This window comes from Nanorana parkeri, unplaced genomic scaffold (assembly GCF_000935625.1).
Source record: "Nanorana parkeri isolate BGI_ZX_2015 unplaced genomic scaffold, ASM93562v1 scaffold801, whole genome shotgun sequence".
Taxonomy (NCBI): Eukaryota; Metazoa; Chordata; class Amphibia; order Anura; family Dicroglossidae; genus Nanorana; species Nanorana parkeri.
In genome coordinates this window covers 123,302-143,581 of record NW_017307069.1, presented here as the reverse complement: position 1 = coordinate 143,581, position 20,280 = coordinate 123,302, and the positions used below count along the sequence as shown (strand labels likewise).

The window sequence follows — 20,280 nt, the reverse complement described above, 5'->3', positions numbered from 1 at the left end:
ACAGTCAGACTGTAATGTGTGTGTGGTGACCTTGAGGCCAGGTTCACACCATTTTCCGGACCAGATCTGGAACGCGAAGCATTGTGTTTTGCCGTGAGTTTACCTCGTTCGAGCGGTTTTGTTTTTTTACCTTAAAATGGGCTTTGATGTGCGTTCCAGTGTTTTTGCATGCATTTGTATATGTTTCCATGCATTCCAGATGAGAAAATGAGACCAGCAGTATTTATTTTGTGTCTGGTCCGGAACAGACTGCGCAGGTGTGGACAGAGCCCATAAACACCATAGGGATAAATTGGTATGCTTTTTTTGGTCCAGGAACAAACCGTTCTGGTCTGGACATGGTGTGAACAAGCCCTCAAACAGGAAGGGCAGTGGCAACCATTACCCAATAAAGCCCCTACATCTTTAAACAGGACACATGGAGAATGGAACAGACTATGGAAAACTTCCTCCTCCGTTCATTAAACAAGAACAAAGCTCCTTCAAGTTTCACACTTACAAACCTCTTCTCAGATACATACTTTATATTTGTTTTAATTCACATACACAAAATACATGCAGACAATATTAGAGTAGAGTAAGAAAAAGTCATGAAGTTTGTTTTAATATCAGTGTGAAAATGCCAATTTACTCAGTTGACATTTTCAAAGAATAAAACATCCTACTAAAAGGTCAGCAATCAACAATCTTAGCACTTAAGCCTGGTTCACACCTGGGCGTTTTACAGCGCGTTCCTACGCCCTGTAAAACGCTCAACGTGTGAAAACCAATGAATGCCTATGGGCATGGTTCCCACCTGGGTGTTTTACAGCACGTAGGAACACGCTGCAAAAACACCCTACACCCAAAGTAGAGGAGCTTCTTTGGGGCATTTTGCCACGCGTTTACATTGGCATTCCCGAGTGTGGATCGGGGTTAACAAAGCGGTAACCCCCGAGCCACACTCTGGAATACAGCGTACAGGTCTTCCCTTGTCTGCGATCCCCGATGTGTCCTCTGGCAGCTGCCAACTCAGAGGAGCCCGTCTAAAATCAAACACTTTGCCTAACTGCTTAAAGTAGTATTAAACTCTATCTTTTTTTTCTATAATGAATCCAGTTCAAACAAATTCACATTGTGCAGCAAAGTATTTCTTTACATTTTTACCCATTTAGGTTTCTGAACAGCTCCAATTTCCTCAGCTCAGCTTCCCTGAACTTCTAGTCAAGTACAAATCACAAGGGACAGCAGTCTCCAAAAGCTACCCATCTACTAGACTCGAGAAGACTGGAGAAGAGTGGAGAGGAAGGAGGAGCAGGGAGCCAGGAGTAGCTTGCTTTGCTTGTATTTGTGTAGCGACACACAAGGGTGGCTTCATCGGACCCTGCAAGGGAAAGAAGCCACCCTAAGGGCCGGTTCACACCACAAACCAGACGTTCCAGTGCGTTCGGCCTCTGCAACGCAAGCCAGCCCCGTGTTCACAGGCGGGAGGGGGCGTGGTGGTGCATTGAAGTCAATGGCACCGCAGCCACGCCCCCCGCAGTGCAATCGCCCGCCCCCGGAACGCAGGCACATTAGTGCCTGCGTTCTGGTCCAGTGCGATCTGCAAAAATACTGGGCGATTGCACTGCGGGCATGGCTGTGGTGCCATTGACTTCAATGCACTGCCACAAACCCTCACACCCCTGAACGCAGGAAGCCAGCTGACTGCGTTCCAAAGGCCAAAATCGACTGGAACGTGGAATTTGTGGTGTGAACCGGCCCTAAAGTAGGATATCAGGACAAGCTGATTCTGCAGAAGCTAAAGCTTTGAAACATCAAGAAGCAGCATCCATTGTCAGATATTTAATCAGCATTTGAAATAGCGTAAAAACCTTTTGACTTTATAACTTTAAAGCAAACTTTACACTAAAATACACGCTTCATTTATTTGACTTTTGCCTCTTTATAAAAATGTGAGGAAAAAACAAAAAACCCCACAAAATATAAAAAACTTGCCTTGCACATCAGCAAGTGTCAGCAGTGCCTAGGTGATGTCAAGGGGCTTCTGCAGAGATCCTGGGGATCCAAAATCTCACATGTCACGTCTTCTCACAACATTTTGGATCCTCAGTGATCACAGAAGGATCTCACCAGAAGGCCCAAAATGTCACCCTCACCTCAGCACCCGGGGCAGAAGCAGAGGAGCAAGACAAAAAAAAAAGTAATTTTTTTTGGGAGGGGGTGGGGTGTTCTAACTTGTATGGTTGCTACAAGGTTCACATATACACAATTGCCATGCGGCCCCATTGATTTTAATGGGGTTATATCCGCAATGGGGGAGAAAAAAAAAAAAAAAAAACCTCTGAAAAAAAAAGGTACATGTACCTTTATTTGCAACACCCACCGCACATTTTCTTTCAACCACGATCGTGTGCGATTGCACAGGTGGTATTGCGACAGGAAAACGAGCGAACTGCCTGGCACGGCAGGGGTGCCATTAAAAAAATAATGGCACCGCCAGCGCGATTAGCAGAGGTGTGCGATTCTGTGAGCGCGTGGCCAAGCGCACGGTTTCGTGCACGATTGTGGCGCGGTCACGGATCTCCCTATTGGGAACCTGGCCTTAAAGAACTAAACTTATGAAACTATGTCCAAAACAGGAGAGTAGCGGACAATGACTAGTCACCAGTATTGCTGGTGGTCTCCCTGCAGCTGATCTCTCCCCATTTCCGACATACCAGGCCCACATAGTTACAAACTGAAAAGGAACTGATTGGTTGCTATGGGCAAATTTCCTATTCTTCCTTTAAGTTTTATAAAGATATTAAATCTGTTTTGGAATGTTAAAATCTGGAATATTTTTTTCACAAAAAAAATGCACAATATAAACTGATGAGTTTGCATGTTAAATATTAAAGAATTTACTTCTGAATTGCTGTTCAGGGGGAAAAAAAAAACTGCATTCCATATGCCACCAGACTAATCCCATAATCCTTAGCAACTGATTATCTAAAAGTGACTGCACATGTGAAGCACCGAAACACAGATTGCTTTTCTTTCATACTATCAAACACTGAAAAAGAGGCCCTATCTCAATAGAAAATGTGGTCAAGTGCCAGGAGTCTGGTGAATTAATGCCATGGAGATTGCTACAAAAGCACAGCGCATACAGATTTTCTGATCCCTGCTGTCAGCCACAGAGGAAAAAAAGCGTTTTAAACTTATAAAGCTAGAGCTGGTCAAGAGAGGTCAGAAGTAAAGTCGATGGAATGGAAGCACATTCAGCAGCTAATGACTGCCTTAGAAACGTATATACAGCATATGCAGTGCTTGTAACGGCATGAGAAAGGACGTCAATGTTTTATAGATGAATGGAAGCTACTCTGTAAAGTAGACACAAGCCTGTCTATAAAATGTTCTACATGCAACGTCTGCTGTGCATTCTTTGCTTTCTCACTTATTGTAGTCTTTTTTTACATCAGAGGATCAGGCAAGTATAACGATTTTCCTCCCTAGACCAAAACGAGCAGTTATGCCATGCAGTGCAGCGAGTAGTCCCACTGCAAAGGTTAATAAAAGTTTTGTATGGCATTCTTCTTTAAAAAGGTACCAAAGCCTACAGAACTTAAAAATATAAAATAAGGTTACCGTTAGAGTCCATTCAGACTTGGCAACCCCATTTACATGCTTTTTCTTGTGTGATAACATGCACTGCATTAAGGTGGCTCATTCAAATGAAAGCTCTGATGTTTTTTACTATTCCTACGTACCAGAGTGTACTCAGTTTATTTTGTTTCACATATACATCTGTCATTTTGTTCTTTGGTAATCTTTAATAAAAAGAGCTACAAATGAAAAGCCTGGCAGCGCAACAAAACGTCCCAAAAAAAGAAAAGGCATGCACCATTTTTGGCAATGGTAGTGTGTTGCCTAAAGTTTTCCCTACGTTATGTTAAACATTTATTCTTGCCCATATTTTTGGTAAAATATAAAAGGGGTCACGTAAAATGGAACAAATGTGGCACAATGTTAGTTTTCGCACGTAGGCGCACCCGACACATGTTTGCGTATGTGGGGGGCGGGGGACTTAAGAAAAATGTATTTTAAAAAAAAAAATGTTTTCATGCTTCTTTAATTTTTTATTACTCTTTTTTTTAAACAACTATTGATATCACATACGGGGCTAAGAAGCTCTCTATGCAATAGACCAATTTACATGACAGGTCCTCTTTATGGAGACATCAGGGGTCTCCAAGACCTGTCACCAAGGGACCCCCAGAGAAGCTGATGAATTAGAGATCTGCTTCATCAGCTGGGAAGGACAGCTGAATGCGGAAGTGATGTAATATACATCACTTCCTGCATTCGGGGATCAGAGAAGAGATCAGAGGGAGCTCGTCTACTGACCTCCCTTTGATCTCCTGTCACAGAGCAGCCATGCCGATCCCCGCCGCACCAGGCACAGCGGATCTCGGGACCGGGCAGTGACAGGAGGGGGGAGGGGAAACCTCAAGCTAATATAAGCGATCGCTTGAATGCAAAGCTCCCGGCTGGCCGTTTAATTACCACGGGCGGCCGGGAAGCTACTCGTCCGGCTACGGCGTCCTCTCGACACAGACGAGAAGATTTTTCAAGCCCTGGTGTTGCAACATGATGTGGTCCACTACAACACGTGTTAGAACTGCGTTGCGTTAGTGTGTTGGAGTGCCAGAACGTCACTGCAACACACATGACATGTTACCACAATGTGCCGCAACAGAAAAGTGTGTTTTGGCTCTAGAAATTCGATGGTCATTAAAACCAACTAATTTTGTTTACAAAGACAACACATGTATATAGGCACCTACAGACCACAGATATCAGTATACACCACTAAAATGACAAAGCCCTGATAGGCACCCCCTCTTTGCAAATACCAGTTGCCTTCCTTAGTTTACCTTTGTGACCATTTGTGAACAAGGTCAAATTGCAGACCCCCCCCAAACTTACCTAAATCGTGCAGGTCTTCTTCCAGCAGGCTTGTTTCCCTTTTGAATTCGTTGCCGTTGGATCTGTACAAATGAGATTACATCACCGCATTTGTAGTCCATTGACAACTTCTCCCGTCCATGTTATTGAATATGTATGGGCATGGACAAGAGGAACAGCCTACAGGAGCCAAAGCAGTGCACCCACTAACTACTAATCGTGGTTGCAATGCTTTACCGACTCCTACGCAAAAAAAATACATGCACATATTTTTTCTTTTATGAGGAAGTTCCCATTTAATTTTTTTGCAAAAGGTGGAGTTTCCCTTTAAGCTGGATCTTTGAGCCCTAAGTATCAAAGTTAATGGATGATCAGAGGATACCACAGAAGTCGTTTTTCGGGCTTAAGCCGAACTTTACTTTTTACAGTTTAAGTGATAGGTCACTTACATGTGTGATTTCTCCAGCCAAAGCAACTACTTCAGAGCACCTGAACACTGCACCAAAACCTCCAGTTCAGTTTGGACCTAGGCAGTATCCTGGACTCCATTGTATTTTACCAGCCAGGATGAGGTAATTCCCATTCTCAAAGGACTGACAGTTACCCAACGATCAGTGCGTAATAAAAAAACAACATCAGACAATACATCGCTTCCAGGAGCTGTCCTCAAACTATGCCACAGAGACCTATGCTTACTGCTCCTACACAGCACATGAAGCAGCCAGGGCTCTATTTTGTACACAGAAACACTGACACTTCACCGTACAAAAAGACAGCAAGCACAAAAGGGACAGGCTTTTATTTTGTCATTATTAAAAATATTTTTATAAGTAGATAGGAAAAACAAAAGCAGCGTGTAGCTGGTTTCACCCAGACTCCTAATAGTTATATTACACATTAATGGCTCACTGTCTGCTACGATATAGATGTCTGAAACCTGTGTTTGTAATGTATTATCACCATGCTAGAGGTTATAATATTACGGTTAGCAAGTTAAAATATCTAAAAAGAAGAAAATGTAATATTAAAGCTTATTAGTTTTACGATATGGTGGTTGCATTAGTTAGTTTTTTCAAGCTATCTTCCTTAATTCTCACCTGGTGATAATTCCAGTAACACACTTCCTGTTCTAAGGAACTTTAATGGCATCCCAGTCTTAGTCCGCAGGGTTCAATATTGAGTTGGCCCACCCTTTGCAGCTATAACAGCTTCAACTCTTCTGGGAAGGATATCCACAAGGTTTAGGAGAGTGTCTATGGGAATGTTTGACCTTTCTTCCAGAAGTGCATTTGTGAGGTCAGGTACTGATGTTGGAGGAGGTCTGGCTCGCAGTCTCAGCTCTAATAATTCATCCTGAAGGTGTTCAATCAGGTTGAGGTCAGGACTCTGTGCAGGTCAGTCAAGTTCCTCCACCCCAAACGCACTCATCCATGTCTTTATGGACCTTGCTTTGTGCACTGGTGCGCAGTCATGTTGAAACAAAGTTGGGAGCATGAAATTGTCCATAATGTCTTGGTATGCTGATGCCTTAAAAATTCCCTTAACTGGAACTAAGGGGCAAAGCCCAACCCCTGAAAAACAATCCCACACCATAATCCCCCCTCCACCAAACTTTACACTTCGCACAATGCAGTCAGGCAAGTACCATTCTCCTGGCAACCCCTAAACCCAGACACGTTCATGGGATTGCCAGACAGAAGCGCGATTCGTCACTCTAGAGAACACGTCTCCACTTCTCTAGGGTCCAGTGGCAGTGTGCTTTATACCACTGCATCCAACGCTTTGCATTGCACTTGGTGATGTAAGGCTTGCATGCTGCTGCTCTGCCATGGAAACCCATTCCATGAAGCTCTCTACGTACTGTTGTTCTGCCAATCTGAAGGCCACACAAAGGTTTGGAGGTCTGTAGCCATTGACTCTGGCGAGTTGGCGACTTCTGCGCACTGTGTGCTTCAGCATGCGCTGACCCCGCTGTCATTTTACGTGGCCTACCACATTGTGGCTGAGTTGCTGCTATTCCCAGTTGCTTCCACTTTGTTACAATACAGTTGAGTGTGGAATATTTAGCAGCAAAGAAATGTCACGGTTGGACTTATTGCACAGGTGGCAACCAATCACACTAACACGCTTGAATTCACTGAGCTCCTGAGAGCGACCCATTTTTTCACAAATGTTTGTAGAAGCGTCTGCATGTCTAGGTGCTTTATTTTATACACCTGTGGCCATGGAGGTGATAGGACACCTGAATCCAATGATTTGGAGGGGTGTCCTAATACTTTTGGCAATATAGTGTATACACACACACAAGCCTCATCAAGGAATGAAACACTGATGTTGTGTGAGTGGGCTCTTAGTTCACCTATATTGTGGAACTGAGTGTAATTTATGCTGTGGAAGCACTTGCAATAATGTACAAAATATGCTCAGCATACTTCTACATTATGGCAAACTTATCTCCGACTGTCATGTCCCAACAGTTACACACAGTCCCTAGCCATATGTCAGCCACGTGTGCCATCTTTACTGAAGCTTTGCCTGCTGTAAGATGTCAAGAGTGAGCAGTGCATTGTACATGTGGACGTTATCCTCTTACTTCCTTTTAGATCACCAAGAATTATGACTAGAAAGCTCACCTTTAGATCACTAATTTAATGACAGCTAACAGCATCTGGTATGTGAACTTATTCTAACTAATCAAATGGGGTGGTGACACCGCAGGATTGCAGTTTCTCTTAAATAGCATTTCCACTTTCAGCTATGAGTGTTTATCTGTAATAAACTACGTATATAATTGTTCTGCAGCTCAGGGTGTGTCAGGGTCATTCTGGATGCTTTTTATTTACCTTCAGCTTACAGCAGGCATTATCAGTTCTGAACAGACCCGTTTGCCCTGTCACACCCTCTATCACTGACTGCAGAGTCAGAATCGAGCCTGGAAACGAAAGCCTAGTTCCTATCTAAAGATTGTAAACATTTGGCATGAGCTTAGATATCACAGGCCGTGCTGTACATAATGTTGCTGCAGCAATGCAGGAACCACAATAAAAATCTGCAACCCCTGCTGCATTTTAGTACTTTGATCATTTTAGGCTGGAATGCTAAATAACTTGAAATAGAGTAATGATTACAGTAGTGACAGAGGTATTTGATAGTCATTGTTGAGTGCTCTTCATCTGCGATTACCAAGCAGAACATAGGCCCTGATATTTACCAAGCTGCCCATTTATACCATCTATTCTATGGAACATACGTATTGATAGTGGGAGTATGAAAACCAGTGTTGGACTTAGAGGTAACTATTTCCAGAGTTTTCCAAGCCAAAACAAACTGAACATAATAGGGAGGGGATCCCTGCGGTTGTGGAAGACTATTGGAAATAGAGCTACCAGGAAGTCTAACTCTGGTTTTCTCCAGTCACCTATTCAGGACAATACACGAGAAAATAAGCAAAACATACCAGGTTAAAGGAGGGACAACCACCTGAAGAATTTTCTCCCAGAGGACTGACTCACAGTGTCCGAAGAATTTGGAGTAGCTTGACCACATAGCTGCAAAACTATTTGGTCTGGAGCGGCATTAGCTCAGCCCAAGAGGTAGATAAGGTTCCAGCAGGAAGAAGAGGGCTTTTTATGTTTTAAAACTGAGTGTACCATGTACCACAACTCAAAATTTCTGACATCAAGCAGAAGGGATTATTCTTTTTCGTTACAAGTGTGAGAATGAAAGAAAACACAAAATCTTGCAATAGTACAGAAATTAGTATGAAACTTTAGGTAGGAACCCTGGATCAGTTTTGAGAACAATCCCATCAAAAACTTGAAAGGTTCCCTGATAAACGAGACTTGCATCTTACTAATGTGCCTAGCTGAACAAGTCACCAGTAGAGCAGTCGTTGCGGTACTGAATATCACAGTCTGTAGGTTCAGAATGAGTTTTGATCCACCGGTAGAACCAGGGACAGACCTCATTTCACTGGCGTGGGTCGAGACCTTAAAAGGGCTTTATAAAAATCTGGATACAAGAGGTTCCGTTACCAGTCTTTGCTCCAAAAAGACACACGGCTGCAACCTGCACCTTTAGCCTACTGGCAACAAGATCTTGATCCACAACATCTTGTAAGAATTCCAAAATGAAGGAATATAGCTAACTTTTCATCCTGAAACCAGGCACAAAAAAGACTGCCCGAGTTTTGCCATAGATAAGTTTGGTGGCAACCATTCTGCTAGAAAGAGTTTTAACCATTCTGTCCGATAGGAGCAAACTTTTAGGCGTTTCTCTTTAAATGCCCAGCCACCAACTTCATTGTTTCTATCAGAGTGTAAAAGACTGGGCCTTGTAAAAGAAGATCATGCTTACAGGGTTGCATCAGAGTAGAATCCACCACCAAAGTAATTTGGAACATCAATGCCTTATCAGCCAAAATGAAGCCACTAGAATCAGTATGTAGATCTCCTCCTTGAATTTCAAGACAAGTGAGAGAATGTGCAACAGAGCTGAAATGCCCAGGATTTGGCCAGAGCATCTATCCTTAATACCATGCTCTCTGTTTAGGGAGAAGGTGGCTGGTATCTGTCTACCTGTGGGGCTCCCGACTTCTGTACTTTTGCACGTTAGACCTTCAGAATCAGAAACCACTGCAACTGTCAATGTGATGTGGAAATCTGCTAAACATTTAGAGCCCCTTTGAGCTGGACTTCTGAAAGACAGTAGGTGATTTTTTGCTTAGGCAGAAATGCTGTTTGCCACCAAGCACAATGGCAGGCTGCGAGTGTCCCCCTGCTTGTTCAGGTAAGCTACTGTAGTTATGTTATCTGACAGTATTTGAAGATACTGACCTTGCAGACCCTGATGGAAGACCTTACTTGCCTCCTATACAGCCCATAGTTCTCCCCCAAATCTTGAAGTACATGAGCTTTTTGGCAGATTGTTTGCTTTTTGTTCCCATAGACTTCAATGGAAACACTCAAAATGCACATTAGCTGCATGTTTACACATTTTTAAGCGTGTTTTATGTGAGTTTGTCCATTCATATCAATGTGTCACAATGTGTACATATGTGTTACACACAAGGTGGTGCAAAAACCGTGCAAAAAAGGTGAGATGCAAATCACGTTGAAAACGTGCATATTTAATGTCGCTCAGGTGTGAACGAGGGCTACGGGTACTAGTGAATCGGCCATCAGTTTAGTGAAGGGCTCTGAATTGAAAGTGTAATACATTCCCTTCCAACTCAATTCCTAGGCAGAAATAGCCCAGAATTCAGGTGCATGGGTATATGCAGGTAATCTCTTCGGTGGGCCACCACCATAAAACAATGCTGGGAACAAATAGTTTTCATTGAAATGAGAGCGCCCATACAAAACTCTGGAAACTATGGGACTTGTAAAGTTCTTAAGTTGAGAATAGGGCAAAAGCTTGCCCAAAAGCTCCTGAAAAACCTTCATGTGACCATACATACAGGACCAAAAAGCAAATCTCCAGCAAAAGGGAAAGATTTTCTAAGCCAGGCCATAGCTTCAGCCACAAGACTATGCAGGACAACTTCACAGATTCCGCTACGGCATCAGCGATAAAGCCCATTGCCTTGAACAGGATGGGAAAGGACTCCAAAATCTCTCTCAAACTCCTTGCGTCCAAATGTGTTTACATTTGTGCGAGCCAAAATTGGAGGTTACTGGCCACGCTAGTGGTTAGGGCTGGCGTAAGATTGGTAAGGGTAAATTCCCTACCACCCTTCAATAACAAATCACATCTTTTATTATGGGGTCCTCAGAAGAGAACTATGGGGTAACCTTTTTATTCCATAGTTCTCTTAAGGGTCAAGGAAGGACATGTATGAACGTCCTCCCGTGACCCAAAGCTCAGTATATAGCTAGCCAGGACGGATCCCGAAAACACTGTCGAGATCCACCCAGCTGGCTGATTGACAGCGGGCTTTGCCTATGTAGAGGCAGAATCAGCTGAGCCCACCTCCTCCCCCGTCTGTTCCTCCTGTCTGCGTTGGAGGATCGGAGAGGGGAATCCTTGCGGGGAGCGGTGACTGACATTCAGCGCTCTCTGCAGGGAGATTATCAGGAAATGAGCGAGCGACGGTATGTGTTCGCTCAGTTCCCGATCAATAGAACCGACGTGTGACCATTTCATTGTCACACGTCGGCTCTAACTATGAGGTTGAGTGAAAATCACTCGCCTCATAGTTCTCCTTTAAGGAGATACCAATGCCCTCAAAATTAGATTGGTAAATCTGGAGACTTAAGAAAACCTTGTTTGACAGAAGAGGAGAATCCTTATCAAAAGGAAATCTGCATTTCAAACCTTCAGAAAAAGGTTTATTCTTCAGCTCAAATCACTCTTTCCTAATAGGATCTGCAAGCATACAGTTTTATCCTCTTTAAGGGATACATGTGATCATGTAGCCACATGAACAATCTATCCTCTTGAAGGTCAAGAATCTGGTAGATAGCTTTTAAGGCTGGCCATACACTATTTTGCTGGGCTATTGTATTCCAACAGCGGCGGGTGTGCCACTGTCAGAACACCCAAACAATGACTGCAGCCGAATGCCCTTAGGGTGGCGAGCAAGGACCTGAAAGAGCCTCTGTTCTACCCAAGGAGAAAAAAGCCAAGGATTAGCTATAGATATATACTTTAATTTGGTAAGGTTTATCGTAAAATGAAACTGTATTGTTACGGTGATCATGTTAATGAGGAGGATCTGAGCCTGTCCTTAGTCTTTCTATGGGGACAGCACAGTTTGCAGTTACTGAAATTGAGACGCTTGCAAAGGCCTGCTACATAGACGCATCTAAAAAGGCAAGAAATACAGTGGTACCTCAGTTCACAAACTTAATTCGTTCCACGATTCTGGTCGTGAACCGAATCAAACTGATCAGACCGCGATCTCGTCTAGAGGAAGCCACGACCAGTGTCAGATCGGGGGAAGATGGCTGCGGTTGTGTTCGTCACCCGATGCGGAGTTCGCGAACAGAAGCAACATTTTGCCAAACAGAAGCGTTCATGAACTGAGGTACCACTGTATTTTAAAGACATTTTTAGGATTGCATTGTAAAATAGAACACACTTATTGTGGGCAGTTTCCACATTTTTACTGCAAGGTGAAAATACAGTATAATGTTGGTAGGGCTATAATGAAGTGATAAAGTGTGTGTAATCCATTGGGCAATCTTCTAGCAGCACTAGCAGCAGGGGGTAGACATTATCTGTCAAATGTTACAGCTACAGCATCAATGATTGGTGGACTACCTCAATGGTTGTTGTAGGCAAGTAGGCCTGGAAAGTCTTCAAAAGAGCTCACGTTAATATATGCCATACAGCGCTGTGTCTATCCTGCATTAGTGTAAAATAGCAAATGTGCGCTGGCTCTGTGTGTGGCAGCTAGCTATAGGAGAGGTAACAAGATCAGACAAACTCAGTGAAATCATACAGTATTAGTCATTGCAGGTACTGAGGGAGTCAGACAGAAGGCTTCTATTGTTATAAATATAGTACAGGATACACCTATGACAAATAAGAAATGGCATTCATGGAACTGGTGAATCAGTTAAATTCATTCTGATAACATCTGTGCCCCTACAGCCACCTTACAAATGACCTGTGCCACAACTGATGTTCCTTCTTAGCCCTCATTCACACTTCTGCAATGCGACATCACAGAGGAGTTGCAGGGTGCACTGCAATATACAGCTCATTCACTGAATCGCATTCCACCACATTCCATGGTAATAGGTTACAATGCAATGTGGTGCGAGGCAACGCACAGAAGGCTAGGTGCATTGGGATACCATTTGGATATAAATGCACCACATCGCGCCCAACACAGCAACATGTCATGAAGGATCACACACGGCATTGTACATGCTCCTGCAGCACATAGATGACAACAGAGCCTATGTCTTGACTTGTATGACTTCTCTTGAAAACTCTGCCTACTCTAAGTACATACGAATACAGATATAGGCATAGGTTGTGGACCCTGCACATCTTCTAAACCAAAAATTCCAGAGAATAAAATAAAATGGGCATTTAAGGGTGTAATTCTGACACTGAGCAAACTCGTTTAACCTAATGCTAGCCATCATATACAGCACAAAAGGTGCATTAAGTAGACTGTACAGGGTGCGAATTTCACACAATAGGTGCCCGTTGGCACCCTTCCACCCAGCATCTGAGGGATCAAAGAATTAAAATAAAAAACAACAGCTACTTCTAAATCTAGTTATACATTCAGTGTAAAAAATCAGATCACGTCACACAGAACTACTACCTGAATGTTAGATCACCCTTCCATAATACCCTGAACAGCAGCACTTCGGGTCTGACATGTCAACGTGCTTACAGGAGGGGATAAATCGGAAGACAACCATTATAGCTGGCAGCATCCCCTTCACTGTCCAATCACATGTGAGATTGGTCTTGGACCGGGCCATTTTGCCTAGCTGCAGTGTAGTATGTATTGAGTTGTGGGGCTAATGGATTTGCAGGTAAAACAGTTCCCCTGTGTAGTTAGCCGTCTACTTCAAGTTCTGCTTGAACACAGATTTGGCCTCACTGCCTACACGTCTCTATTCCAGCTCTAGGGCTATTTTGTTAATCACGGAAACAAAACGTTTCCAAATTCTACAGCAGCAACCGCACTCTTGCTTGCACAATGCCCTGGACATGTATGCTGCATACAGGTGTGGCTGTGTGATGTCAAATGGCAAAAAGGATTAGTACAATGCAACTGGATAGACCGCATTCTATGGTATTGTGTCACTGGCCTTTTAATCTGAGTCTCGGCATAAACTTCCCTGCCGTAATTAACTGTGTAGTATAAGGTGACACTAGAAGAAAAAGGCTCCATTTATACAGCAGAGTGGGTTCTGCCTTCATGTGTAGAGCCAACACACCCTGCCAGAACACCAATCACAAAACAGATTATGCTGAATGTATACAGTCTGATATTTTTCTTATGGAATAAGGATTTGTGTGTGGCTCTGCACAATTGTTCATAACATATACAACATAAATGTGGGTGTGCACACAATCGTTATTGAGTCTACAGAACACAAGATACCTTCTAACATGTGAGATTTCGCACTTATGTGAGGTTTATGGAAATTACACTGTTAATTTGGTTAGTAAAGTACTAAGCACTCTAGGGATGCACCGATACTAGTATCAGTGCCGATGGAGTATTTTGTTGAGTACTTGCCCAAATGCTCTAATGCCCAAATGCTCCAATGCCTGGCCCGATACTGGCGATTATACGACACCCGGCTTCCTGATTGGCCAGGAAGCCGTCTCCATGCTCCCTCATCACCTGATGACGAGAAAGCATGGAGCTGGCTTTCTGGCCAATCAGGAAGCTCCATTCAAAAAAAAAAAAAAAAAAAAAAAAATCGGTACTTTTACTCTTCAGTAAAAAACGGTATCGGTGCATTCCTAGAGCACTCAATACCGGATGTCAATTTTTGACACATGTTTGTCATCGTATATGATCCAATCCAGAATTTAATGTGCACTAAGAATGTTACTGCTGTAGTACTCTGAATGGATGAAAAGTTAGGCCCCGTTCCCACTGCGCGATATGCAAATCGCGCGGTTGTCGCGTGATTTGCATATTGCGCGACATCGAAAGATTTGCCGCGCGATATCGCGTTCAAGCTTGCATTGAGCAAGCTTGAATCGCGGCTAAATCCGCTCCAAAAAGGGTCCTGCTGTAGCGACACACGACCCGCCACAGCAGGACCCTTTGCCCCATTGAAATGCATTGGAGCGCGATATCGCGTGGTAATTTGCCGCGATATCGCGGGACTTACCGCGCGATAAATCGCTCAATGTGAACGGGGCTTTATGTCTGTGACTAACTGGTGGAAGAAAATAGTCACTCGTTAAGAGGCCCAGCAGCAGATACCAAGAGGGAAAAGGCTGTCACCAGGACAGCACCCAGGAATGACAACTACCAGGAGCTCTATCCTAGCGTTTCTCAATCTTTTGTCAGTCACAGCACCCTTTACAAGAATGCAGAATCTCCAGTCACCGCAGTCTGAAAATGTAAAAAAGTTAAATATGTGGTCCATCCCCAAAATCCATAACAGACCCTTATTCCAGATAGGGATCTGGTATGGATTTTGGGGGGGTGTTATTTTTTACTATATAATGAAAAAAGTACCGTAAATTTCAAATAATTTTTTCCCCCTTACGTTATGTTATAAAACATCCATTCTTACCCATATTTTTGGCAAAACATGAAAGACGGGGTCACGTCGGGTAAATAGACAGCAAACATGTCAAGCCTTATAATGGCGTGTGCCCGCAAAATCGCAAACCATGACTACACTGAAAATTGGCCATAGGCGACGCTTAAAACGCTTTAACTGCTCATCAGTTTAGTGTTATCAGTGATTAATGGCCCTAAAATGATTGCTCACACTCCGATGTTCGCGGTTATATGTAACATGAGCGGCACAATAGGCGCAATCGTTTTCTCACATAGGCGCACCCGACGCAAATTTGCATGTGTATGTGGGGGGCGGAGGACTTAAAATGTATTTTTTTCTTTAATGCTTATTTTTTATGATTCTTTAATTTTTGTATTACTTTTTTTTTTACACAACTTTATTGCTATCACATGGGGGGATAAGAAGCCCCCTATGCGATAGCCAATTTACATGACAGGTCCTCTTTATGGAGACATCAGGGGTCTCCAAGACCCCTGTCACCTAGGGACGCCCAGAGAAGCTGATGAAGCAGAGATCTGCTTCTTCAGCTTCTGTAGCTGGAAAGTGACACTGAATGCAGGAAGTGATGTAATATACTTCACTTCCTGCATTCCGGGACTGAAGAGTAGATCAAAAGGTAGATCGTGTAGTGATCTCCTGTCACAGAGCCGTGCCGGTCCCGGCCGCATCTGATCTTGGGACCAACAACTGCAGCGACAGCTGCTGGTAATACAAGCGATCGGGCGTCTCGAGACGCTCCATCGCTTGAATGTAAAGGTGCACATACACTGCACGATTCTCGTACGAGAATCGCGGGAAATTCCGCGATCGTACGAGAATCGTGCAGTGGGAATGAAGGCGTGCGGCCGTTTCTACTGTACGGTCGCACGTCTTTTGTCTAAGGAGCATGCCAGAAAACCAGCCGAAAATCTTCTTTGATAAATTCCCCTCAATGTATCTCAAATGTCACCAGCACACCAATGGATAATGTTCCAAAATAAATTCTTATTTATTCACGCATATTGTCCCATCAAAATGCAACATTTCGCGTCCACGCAAGGTCCCACTCATCAGGCTTAACATGACCAGTAGGATATAAACAAGCCGCTTTAACACCTGGAAATTTGCAGATGTCCAACAATATACAAGAAAAAAAAAAAAAGATGGAAAATGAAGATAAAAAGGAATAAATAGCGCCACAGCAGCCAAAAGGAAAAAATACATTACAAACCCCAAGCAGAGTAATGTGGGAAATGTTTTTCTTGTATAAACAGGTTTCTTTCTGTATAATTTAATACACCCTACATTACCCAGGGCAGTTTTCAGACTTTCTCAAGCTTATGAATATTCTATGAAATTCAGCCCTATGATAAACCTTTTCATCTCTCCGCGCTGCAAAGTTACACTGTAGCTTCAAGAACATGGTTTTGCAAACAACTAACGTGTGAAAACAGAGGAAAGTTCTAGCTGTAATGTCACAGATCCAGGACCGCCTTACCATGTTCTAGAAAACAGACCAGATGTTCATTTGTCAGAGCCACCCGCCTAAGCTAAGTATCAAACACATACTTCTCGGACTAAACACAAAAAGCTCATATTTAAAAACACACAAACAACATCACATGCAGACATTACTTTTCCCAGTTCGAAAATACTTTGAAGTCAAGTAGTGTCTTCCCTTCTGTCATGTCTACGCAGTTAATGAGAGGTCTGGAGAGGTCACAAGACTTCTAGACAATTCAAGAACAATGCCAGCATTTATATGAAGTGAAAGCATTCATTGAGTTTCTAATGCTATCCAACGATCTATTGGAAACTGTCACTTCGGCAAAAATCTGCAGAAAGGTATGACTTGCAGGGGCTTCTGCACATACCTGCAGCACCTTTCAGAAGCCCATCAAAGTAAAGGGCTAATATGAATGTGGGACGGGAGAGATCAGGAAAGCTCAGGCACTTCCCAGAGCTTTGAGTGTCAGAATTGTCCTGGCATTCAGGCAAACAAGGTATTGAAAACTCCTCAAGTACAATAATATCAAGATGAAAATGGTAATTATTCAGCCAGTAGGCTATGCTCCTAGCATGCATCTCAAAGTGTCAATTCAAGTGTGTACCGTTCACTCTTCAGTACGTGTCGCCAATTATAGTACAATCTCAAATGAGGAGTCATAAGGTGTAAAAAGAATGAGAGATATGGTTTGCCAACTTGTTCATGTAACTACAATTAACATTCTTGGGTTGTTTCTGGCAACAGAGAGGCTTATGCCTTACTAAAACAATGTCAAAGGCATATCAACGTATCTCATAACTACGCACATACTGCTGGAACCTGACCGCCATCTTCTAGATTTGCCTAAGAGCATGAAAAGGAGAATGTTCTCCTTCAGGTCCTCTTCTGCGAATTGACGCAGGTAGTGGACGGGTGCAATAGCCAGCCTGCTATTGGCTATAGATATTTTAAAAAGCCAATTGCAGGCTGTCTATTGTTCCCAGCCACTGGATGGGGACTTGACATCAGCTTTCTACTGCCGGCAGAAGAGGGAACAATGGGGGCAGCAGAGAAGGAATGCAAAAGGCAGAGGTCTACTCCCTGCTGGGCACTGGTTGCAGCACTATGTTCCCTCTGATCGAAGGGGACACACAGCATGCAGCGACTCCCAGTGAGAAGGAGAACGGAGGAGCAGTGCAGCGGAAAGGGGGTGGTTTCAACTAATCGATAATGAAAATCGTTGACTACGATTCTCATTTTCATTCAGTTGTTGCAGCCCTACCTAACTAAACAAACTTAAGAGAGAAGGCGATTGATTACTATGGGCGCGGCTCTAGTTTTGATAAAGTCGCCCCATTGGGGTTTAAAGTTTTTGCAATATTTTTTTTCAGTTAATTTTGCAAACTAGGAATTTTAAGTGGTAAAATGTTTGTGTTTTAACTGTGTATTTAGCAATGTGTCTAAAGTTTAGATTTACAGGCTTATGTCACCACTTAAGCGAGCAACACAACTTTAGATTTATCTTGTTCAGCCCTGTGGGCAAAAGAGTAACGGATTCTCTCAACCACACTAAACAGCATGAATGAATCTCTCCTGTTGGCTACTGTATTCAGCAGCCAGTAGGACCTGTGCCTGCTGAATAACTGAAAAGTAACTGCATTAGACGGGATGCAGTTGCTGCTTAGCTAACCATTTTCCGTGCCGCTCCTTTGACAAAAGTCCAGGTGTGTGGAACTCCTTTCGCCCGATACATGGGACATGCAGTTCTGGGCGCCAGGCAGGTGTCTCTTGTACATTTAGCCCTGCTTTGGGTAAGTAGGGCTAAATGAAAAAGTGAGGGAGCCGGCGCTTGTTGTGTACAAGTGATCTTGGCTGCAGCTGCTGAGATGACTTGTGATAAGCCTGCTGGCTTCCTGATTGGACAGACCGGCTCCTGAATTACATACGAATTTGTCCACCTCAGATTTATAAATGTGGGCAAAATTAAAAATAAAATATACAGAGTACATCTCTGCAGTGCAGCCACATTTCCGCGTGTTTGGTCTCTAAAAAATACTACCTCCAAATACAGAAAATGCTTTTTGATCTGCCAGATATAGTGTGTTGCTAATTTCCTGTCTAAGCGGACAACACAGTGCCTGTGGTGCACAGAAATCCCAAGCGGTGTTGTCCAGATTGCCTCTGATCTACCACTCGCTGGACCCACAACTCCAAAGCTTGGCTGAAAAACTCCCATTGTGAGAGTTTCCCCATCCTGCCTAGATTTTAGGACAGACCATATACATTGGGCACTCATTCCCCAGCATCAAGGCAGCGATCGCTCTCCCTCGTTCAAAACCAGTGCATGCACAGATGATGGTCTACAGCTTTTTTAATGATACTATTCATTTAGATACAGAAGTTGAAGGGACACTTCAGTTAAGCCACAAGATACATACAGGAAGCACAGCCTACCTGATCACTACTAGTTTTTCATCCAGGGATTGCGAGCATGTACCAGTTCAATTTTGTTGGTTATCAGACCACCAAAGAACCTCAGATTTGCAAACCCATTGCAGGCTCCTTTCTGACAGACATACAGGAAGTTTGAAGCAAAATAGTTTATCACTGAAGTGGATTGTATGCAAAGGGAGAGAAGGTTACGCAGCACAGGCTTCAGGAACTACAACCCCAGTGAAGAGTGAACCTGTCAGGTTCTTATTGTTGTCTGTGTCCCTGTTAGGGAGATTCGCCCTACCCGATTTGTCCAGGCGACCGTTGTCACTAAAAGTGAAAGAAAATGCCAAATTTTGGGTGGTCTTCAGAACAGGAATAGCAAGTAAATCTTCCAATGGAGACACTAGTTCTGGTGACCCAGCTGATCACCAAGGATTTCCCTGGCTTTGGAAGGATGTCCTCTCACTTACCATTGCGGATATCGGACAGGAAGCGAAGGGAACTCTTGGCAATGGGACACAGATGGCAAAAAAAAAAAAGGCCAACAAAAAGGTTATAACTAGGGGATGCACCGATACCAGTACTAGTATCTGTGCCGAGTATTTGCCCAAATGCTCCGATGCCTAGCCCGATACGTCCTGTATCAGGAAGGCTGATGGCTTACACGCTGTCTGGCTTTCTGATTGGCCGGGAAGCCGCACCCATGCGACGAGAGAGCATGAAGGCGCCTTCCCGGCCAATCAGAAAGCCGGGCAGCATGTAATGACTCGCTGCCCGGCTTTCTGATTGGCCGGGAAGCATGCTCCATGCTCCCTCGTCACAGTGCTTTCTCGTCACATAGAGATGAAGCATGGGGACAGCCTCCCTTTTAACCCCTTCATGACTGAGGCCTTTTTTTCATTTTTTGTACCCATGTTATATTCCACATTTTAGGCCTGAAAATTACTTAAACCCTGCAGAAGCGATCTGGCGACAGGTAAGTCGCCAGGATCGCTTCTGTTGTAAAGCCGACAGTCGGCTCTACAAGTTTAAACAGACTCCCGGCGGCAAAAGTCACCGGGAGTCTGTTTAAACAGCCCCGATGCTGACGACGTACACTGTACGTCGTCAGTCACGAAGGGGTTAATCGGGATCCAGGTGGCGAGTCATTACATGCCACCTGGCTTCCTTAACCTCCTTGGCGGTATTCCCGAGTGTGGCTCGGGG

General features: G+C 43.8%; 1 protein-coding gene across 1 annotated transcript in view; it reads right to left on the bottom strand.

The window, feature by feature from the left end:
• The window catches only part of STK26 (serine/threonine protein kinase 26), a 79,621-nt gene that overhangs the window by 30,589 nt on the left and 28,752 nt on the right, over positions 1–20,280 (bottom strand). The window lies entirely within an intron of this gene.